The following is an 8,951-nucleotide window of genomic DNA, read 5'->3' as shown; positions in this document are numbered from 1 at the left end:
CCAGGAGTGAGCAAGGGAGGTCTCAGACAAGGTCCCTAATTCCAGACAGAAGGACCCTATAAGGTAGAGTCAAAAGTCCCCAATTTCCAGGTCAGACGGCTGAAGTCCAGAATGCGAGCCTGTCTGAGGCCACGGGTGAGTTCAAACCAGACCCAGTGCCGGAACCCATGCTCTAACCCAGGCCGGGGCCGCATGCCAGGTGTGTTCGGGGGGTGGGGGGTGGGGGTATATCTGTGCTTTCAGCTCAAGAAAGGCCCCTGGGATGCACAGTGCTCAGGGGCCGGGGGGTTGCTGCTCTCCAGGGACCCGAGGGTTGAGGAGCATCACAGCAAGAAGAGCAGGATTGCCTTCCCCACCTGAGCCCGAAAAGGGTGATTGCCTGGAATCCTTCACATTCCAAGAAAACGCTATGGGGTTTGACCGGTCAGTGAGGTCCTCAGTGCCACACAGGGTCCCTCTTGGTCCCTGGCAATGCTTGCGTGCCCCACCTGAGCTCGCACTCAACCCCCTCCCGGGGGGGAAGAAGGGAGGCCTGGTGGGTGAGCCATGACTTTCAGCACTTCCCTCCGGGGGTTCACAAAGCCAGAGGGTCTCCACCAGCACATCTAGGCACTCACATGCAGGAAGCCACCTAGGTTGCAAAGGGCATCCCGGACACCTGCCCAGTACCGCCCGCCCCCCCCCCCCCCACCGGGCTTGCTCAGCGCCCATGCAGAGAAGCTTACGACTCTCAGATGATGCTGTTAGAAACATCTCGAGGCACAATGGGCTTCCCTTCAGCCTCCTCTTAGGTCGAGGCCACAGAATGTTAGGTACTAACAATCTGGGATGGGCATGGCCAGAAAGCAGGAAGGACAGAGAGCAGACGCCATGCAAGTGGCAGGGGACCTGCCTGTGGCCCTAAGTCTCCCTTCCGGTAGGCCCCCATCTCCCCATCTGTGCCCTAAGGGGCTGGGCTCCTAGGGCTCCAGTGCTGATCCTCATCTGCCAGCGAACTGGGCAGGAGAAGAGAAGAGAGGGGAGGGTGGGGAAGGGGAGGGAGAGGAGGAGAGGAGAGGTGACCCATGCAAAGCCCAGGCTGTGTGGGGACAGGCCTGGGGACTGCTGCTGGGCTCAGAGCAGGGCAGCCAAGGGAGAGACTGCAGCCTGGGGAGGGCCTGGGGCATCACTGGCCATGGGGGATGCCACAGACGGAGGCCTGAAGTGGGGGCATCAGATGCCAAACCAGGTTCCATCTGGAACCTTCAGAAAGGCTGGCAGTCAGTAGGCCCTGGGCAGGGGGAGGTGTGGCTGGGTGGACCCTGGCCAGGGACGGGGCCTCCGATGAAATCCTGCTAATGGGGCAGCTTGGACCCAGATCCCTCTGCTCACTAGTCACAGCCTCCATCCTCTCTCCATTCCCTCCCCAGAGGAACATAGTTCCACACCTGTTCCTTACCCAGGACAGCAGCACCTTCTTCGTTAGGGCAGGGCCCGGGAGAAAACATTACGGGTCCTGGCTCCCCTGGCTCCACAAAATTCCCACCTTTTTTGAGAAGCTACTTAGGCCTGTCTCATGGAAGCATCTGGTAACCACAGTGTGAACGGCAGAGCTGGTTCTTTTAGGCGAGGAGCTTTTCCTCTGTAGAACTGACTCAAGAGAGAGCACTTTCATAGACGGCTCAGCAAGGGGCGGGGGAGGGGCGCTGTGAGGCCATTTACAGATTTCACGAAAACAAAGCCTCTGAAGTTTGACCCTGAAGAGATGGGGCCGGGGGCCCAGCCCCTATCCCTCTGCATCGGAGGTCTCTCAGCCCGATCCCGCAGCACCCACGGTGGCCCCAGGCCACATCTTACGCCCGATGCCACCCCTCAGGCCAGCCTCCTGAGAGAGGTTCCTGTGGGGCCCTGCGGATTCCAGACTGAGTGAGGTTGATAGCACCTACCCCTCCAGCCTGGGGTGGGGGGCCCTACTTCCCAGCTCCCACCAGGTATCTCTTCCCCTTCATGCCCACAACAAGAGGCCAAAGCCCTCTGGCTGCCCAACCACAGCCTCTGAGCCTTGTGGCCACTGATAGGGCCGGGCCCTCCCCAGCTGCTCCTCCCTATGGCTGCATCCGGGTACCTACAACAACCAAGGCACTTCTGGAAAGTGACGCCCAGCATCCCCAGACTGAATCATGCAGATGGTCCCCGTGGGCAAGGTTGGCACCAGCTGGCCAGGGAGAATGAGTGGTGCTGCCCACACCCCAGGAAGCTCACTGGGGCCTGGGGGTATGGGTGAGGAGAGCAGCCAGAACCTGAGACCCAAGGGTGCACATGACACACGCCACCCTGGAAACTGTCGCGGAACTTTCTGAGAATGAAAAGGTCCTGAAAAGGCTTTAGCAGTGGCACTCAAAATACTCAAGGCAAGGGAAGTAGGTATGGATTTGGGTTTCCATATTCCCTGGCTGTGTGAAATCACTTCTATTTCTTTAATTCTTCAAAATGAAATTTAGTTCTGAGCCGCTGGCTACTAGGTGGGAAATCCGATGTCCTGAGTCGGTTTACTTTAGGGGTTTCAAAAGGCCCAGAACAACAGGGAGGGGCCCTGAGGTCTTCAGTCGGTGGCAGGCAGCACCCGCTGGCCCACTGACAACTCCCCAGGGAGGGCATCCCTGCTTCCTGCAAGGCTGGGCACAAGGACCCCACGCAGCCATGTCCCTTGAGGTCCACCACACCCCCCAGGGCACTGCCCAGGCAGGACACTGTCCTTGCTACTAGCAGAGGGATAGCCCATCTCTCGGTCGAGGGGGAGGGGGTGGGGGAGGGGAGGTCTCCCATCCCCCTTCCTCTGCAGGCTTCCACCATGTCCTCCCTAATCCCTCCCTCTTTTCCTCTTCCTCTTTGGGGCAACCTTCCCTCACCCCCATGGTGTGTGCCTGGGTTCACGAAGCCACTTCGATCACGAAGCCAAGGGCTTGGGGAAGCACAAGCACCTTCTGGGGGTGGGGCAGGGGAGGAGAAAAAGACAGGGCAGGAGGACATCAGTAATGATAATAAGGGGGAGGCGCCTGAGTGGCTCAGTCGGTTAAGTGTCCCACCTTGACTCAGGTCATGGTGTCTCCGCCTGTGAGTTCGAGCCCCGCATCGGGCTCTGTGCTGACAGCTCCGAGCCTGGAGCCTGCTTTGGATTCTGTGTCCCCCAATCTCTCTGCCCTTCCCCCTTTTGCACTCTGTCTCTCTAAGATAAACATTAAACAAATAAATTAATAAAAAAATTTAAATGATAATGATGGCTAACGTCTGGAACACAGCCATGTGCCAGGCTCTGCTCTAAATGCTATACAAATGTTAGTCTTTACTCCTCACAATGACCGTATAAAGGCAGCACTGTTATTATTCCCATTCTGCAGATGGGGAAGCTGAGGCATGGAGAGGCCATGTGACTTGCCCCACTATCCCCCAGCTAGTAAATAAGAGAGCCAGGATTCAAATGCAGGCACATTTCTGGAGATGGGGGGTGGCTTCCACCAGATCCTCAAAGACATCTGGGACCAGACCCAAAGCCATATGCCTGTGCTTTGAAGCACAGCCAGACCACTGTTCAAACCTTCATCTCCTTCCTCTGCAACTCTCTGGAATCATGACTCCTGGAAACAACAGTTCAAAAAGTGGTTGGGAGAAGGAAAGCAAAATTCCTCTTAGAAGTCGTATAAATCACACTTAGATCGCTCTTTATGGGAAGTGGCACCTGGGTGGCTCAGTCGGTTGAGCGTCCCACTTGGGCTCAGGTCATGATCTCATGGTCTGTGAGTTCAAGCCCTGCATCAGGCTCACCACTCAGTGCGGAGCCCGCTTCGGATCCTCTGTCCCCCTCTCTCTGCCCCTCCCCCCACTCACGCTCTCTGTCTCTCTCTCTCAAAAAGAAATAAAAAGCATTAAAAACAAATTTTTTTTAAAGGAGGGTGCCTGGGTGGCTCCGTTGGTTAAGCGTCCGACTTCGGCTCAAAGCCAAACCAGCCCAGCGTTGGGCTCTGTGCTGACGGCTCAGAGCCCGGAACCTGCTTCAGATTCTGTGTCTCTCTCTCTCTCTCTGCCCCTCCCCTGCTCATGCTCTGTCTCTCTGTCTCTCTCTCTCAAAAATAAACATTAAAATAAATAAATAAATAAATAAATAAATAAATAAATAAATAGAATGCTTATAAGGTAGGGGCTAATTAAAATAGACAAGTCATTGGGGCGCCTGGGTGGCTCAGTCGGTTGAGCGTCTGACTCTTGATTTTCATCTCAGGTCATAATCCCAGGGTCGTGGAATCGAGCCCTGTGTTGTGTTCTGCACTGAGCGTGGAGCCTGCTTGAGATTCTCTCGCTCTCTCCCTCTGTCCCTCTCCCTGGCTTATGTGCATTTTCTCTCTCTCTCTAAAAATAAAAACAAAATAAATTTAAGAAAATAAACCATCAACTAGTCTAGTCAAGAAAAATAACAACACAAAATACAAGATTAGAAAGGGAATGTTAACACAGCCATGGCGATTATTTTTGAAATTTAAGAGAACAGTACATACAACTCCATGCTTATTAATTAGTGTTTCAACATTGAATAATAATATTCTAGGAATATATTTGCAAGTTGCCAAAATTGGCTCAGTGAGTGCAAGGCCAGTCACCGCAGAAGAAATTTTACAAGCTGTCGTCTCTAAAGAAGACACCACCGGTAGAGCGATTTAGAATGAGTTATTCCAAACTAGGGGAGGAGGTCATTTCTAGGCTAGGCTTTTCCAGAGCATATGGGGGAAACGACAGAGAGATTTTATGCCTCTGAATTGATTTTATGAAGCTAACATAATCCTGACACAGAAATCTGACAAAGATAACCGTGTCACCCTGCCCGCCCTCATGATGAAGAACCACAGACCAGGTTTATTCTTGGCACTGGATACAAAAGTCCTGGATAAAAGGCCAGCAAGCAGAACCCCGTATTATCGTGTTCTCTGATGCAGTCAGTGATGCCCACAGTTATCCAACACCGGGTGTTTGGCATGCTTTCCCGCACCCCTGCTCTGTGCTGGGGCTAAACTGGACCCTAATATCTGGGTCCAAACAAAAGGGACCCAACATTCCCTTACACTCTTAACTGCCCCTCGCAGGATGCAGAGACAGGATGCAAAGCCTGCAGAAATACAAATTTGAATTTGTATTTCTTGAATTACTTGAATTCAATTACGCTTGAATTACTGCTACGTGCTAGAAACTTGTGGTCAGCTGGAATACCCTGTGAGGTTGATAATTTGTCATTTCTTTTTCTTTTCAAGAAGCTCTTAGGTCTTTGCTTGTTTGCCTTTAAATAGGTTACGTCCTCTGCCTTCTCCCTGCTGGGCTTGGTAACATCTGATTAAATAATCAAGTGTTAATGGAATCCCCTCTTTGAGGTATCAATATACATACCCCCCAAAAACTTGGGGACAGTGCCTGCGGTGACTTGGGCTACCAAATCCTGGGCCCAAGGGATTTGATCCAGCTGGCAGTGTACCCACGCTGGACAAGAGGTGCGGGCCTTGGCCTCTGTCTGGGGTCCCAGCTGTCTGGGAGCTTCTTAGCCAGAAAACAAACTGTCACTGTACCTGGAGGCCACCAGAAGGTGCAGGACTCTGTTTACAGGATATGTGACGTCAAAGGCCACCTTGTTTTGGATTCACAGCAATTGTCTCTTTCACTTTTAAATTAATGCAGATATAGTAAGGAATAATTTACATACAGTGAAATTCACCCACTTTAGGTGTACTGTTTGATAAGTTTTGACAAGTATGTGCAGTTGTAAAACACACACACACACGCACACACACATACACACACAATCAAGATGTAAAATATTTCTATCACCTTGAAAGTTCTCTCATGCTTCCGTGTGGCCAATTTTCTACCCCCACCTCCAGCCCCTGGCAACCACTAATCCGTTTTCTGCCCCTATGGTTTTGCCTTTTCTAGAATCTTATATAAATGAAATTATACAGTGTATGGCCTTTTGTATGTCTTCTTTCACATAACATAATGCTTTTTTTTTTTTTTAATGTTTATTTATTTTTGAGAGACAGAGACAGAGTGCGAGTGAGGGAGGGACAGAGAGAGAGACACACACACACAGAATCCAAAGCAGGCTCCAGGCTCTGAGCTGTCAGCACAGAGCCCCACGCGGGGCTCGAACTCACCAACCGTGAGATCATGACCTGAGCTGAAGTCTGATGCTCAACCGAATGAGCCATCCAGGTGCCCCAACATAATGCTTTTGAAATTCACCCATGTTGTCGCATGTATCAACAGCTTGGTCCTTTTTACTGCTGAGTGGTATTCCATCCCCTGGACCACAGTTTGTTTTTTCATTTACCAGAAGATGAATATTTGGGTCATTTCTAGTTTGGGGCCATTATGAAGAAAACTGCTGTTATCATTCACATACGGATCTCTGAGTGGACACGCATCTTCAGTTTTCTTGGGTAAACATCTAGGAATGAGGTTACTGAGTCATATGATACGTGCGTGTTTGACCGTACAAGAAACTGCCAAAGTCCGAAGTCACTGTTGCTCTACAAAGTGGCTATTGCCAGAACTTTGTATTGTCTTTTTTTTTTAAGCCATTCTAATAGGTATGTAGTTGTATTTGGTATTTCATTATGTTTTTAATTTTCCATACCCTAATGGCTAATAATGGTAAGCATCTGTTCATGTACATATTTTCCATCATATCTCATCTTTGATGAAGTCTCTCTTCAAATCCTTTGCCCATTTTTAAATGGCCTGTCTTATTATTGACTTGGAAGACTTCTTTATCTATTCTGGATACAAGTTCTTTATCAGTTATGTGTTTTGCGAATATTTTCTCCCAATCTGGAGTTTGTATTTTCATTTTCTTCCTAGTACCTTTTGAAAAGCAGAAGTTTTTAATTTTAGTGAAAGCCAATACAATCTTTTTTTTTTTTTAAATGGATTGTACTGTTTGTTCTATCTAAGAAATCTCTATCTAAACTAGGTCACCAACATATTCTTCTACATTTTCTAATATAAACACGTAATGCTATCATTTCCTTCTAATAGTGCTTTAAACTCTGTCCCACAAATTTTGCCAGGTTGTGTTTTTTTTTTTAATTTAATGAAAATATTTCCAATTACTTTCATGGTTTCTTCTTTGAATTATGAATTATTTAAAAATATATCGTTTAACTTCCAAATATCTGGGTATTTTCCTGGTATCTTTCAGTTATTGATTTATAGTTTTATTATGATGAGAGAACATACTTGTATGATTTTCATTATTTTTAATTTGTTGAGATTTGTTTTATGGCTCAGAATTATGATCAATGTTGGTCCAGTTCCACGTGCTTCGAAAAGAATGTGTATTCCACTGTTGTTGGGTGGAGTGTCCTATAAATGTCAGTCGGGCTTAGTTGGTTAACAGTGTTATTTGAGTTATTCACATCCAGACCGATTTTCTGTCTACTCACTCGTTCTTTGAAGTATTCAGAGAGAACTGGATCTGTCCATTTCTGCTTTCAGTTCTTTCAGTTGTAATTATATGTATCCTGGGGGTCTGTTCTCCCCCCTGAGGTTGGTTTTCCTCTTGATGAACTTGACCCATTTATCATTATGTGTTTTATTCCTGGAATTATTCTCTGTTCTGAGGTCTGCTTTGTCTTAGTATAGGCACTTGATCTTTCTTTGGATTGGCGTTTGCATGGCATGTCTGTTTTTCATTCTTTTGCTTTTAACCTAATATCTAGGTCTGTATATTTAGAGCGGGTTTCTTGGAGGCACAGCCTAGGGTTCGCGAGGGTCCCCCCCACCCCCACCCCGCCGTTGGTGTTCCACCTTCAGCCTTCAGAGGTCCCGGCCTGCCTCCAACGGCTGAGTCTTCCCTCCGCGTGCTCTTGCTCCCCCCCCCCCCCCCCCCAGTGGTAGATTGCTGTTACTGTTTCTCCGCTCTCCCGGCCAGCCTCACAGAACCTGTGCACCTGGACCTCAGGGTTGGTCCTGGCAGTGTTCCTGACCCTCACCTCGTGTCTCTCGGTGGGACTTAGACAGAAGAGAGGTTCCTGCACCTCCCAAAAGGCAAGAGGCGGCGTGGACTTTTATCCTCCCCAGAAACAGAGGATCTTCGTTTCTGCCTCTCCTCCAGCAGCCCTGGGATCAGAGTCGGCTGCGCCCCCAACCAGCCCCACCGGAAGTGGTTTATTAGAGACAACCTCCTTGAGAAACAGGAGACGTCGCAGGGACTGCCCTCCAGCCAATCACCTCCTGCACGTGCTGGGGGGGTGCGGGTGGGGGGTGGGGGCGGTGTCTCTCCCCTCTCCTGCTCCTCCCACTCGGCCTTCAATCTGCTTCCTGGGAAAGGCTGGGTGCTCCCCCGCCCCCCACCTGAGCTCCCGAGGCAAACCGTCCTGTCCTGTCGTTCCTAAGAGGCAATTTTCACTCTTTGGAGTTCAGTTCTCTTGGTCGCTCACAACGACCTCAGCTCTCTGGTGGGTTTTTAAACTTTCAGTTTGCAGATTATCTGGCTCTGTCTTGTTAGAAGTGACGTTCTCTTGTGGCTTTCTGCATCCCGAGAGAAAGCCGAACTCCTCTCTTTCGCTTTTTTTTTTTTTTTTTAATTTTTTTTTTTATTTATTTTTGGGACAGAGAGAGACAGAGCATGAACGGGGGAGGGGCAGAGAGAGAGGGAGACACAGAATCGGAAACAGGCTCTAGGCTCCGAGCCATCAGCCCAGAGCCTGACGCGGGGCTCGAACTCACGGACCGCGAGATCGTGACCTGGCTGAAGTCGGACGCTTAACCGACTGCGCCACCCAGGCGCCCCTCTTTCGCTTTTAATACATGCAGATAGTCAAAGGGGTTTCCATGCCCTGAGTGTCCTCTGAGTGACTCCCCGGTGCCCATGGCCTCCAGTGTCTCACTTCTCATTTCCCCACAGTGTGCGTTGTGTTTGCTGTCTCTGGCGT

This window comes from Neofelis nebulosa, chromosome 7 (genome assembly GCF_028018385.1).
Source record: "Neofelis nebulosa isolate mNeoNeb1 chromosome 7, mNeoNeb1.pri, whole genome shotgun sequence".
Taxonomy (NCBI): domain Eukaryota; kingdom Metazoa; phylum Chordata; class Mammalia; order Carnivora; family Felidae; genus Neofelis; species Neofelis nebulosa.
Note: the sequence above shows the minus strand (reverse complement) of the source record.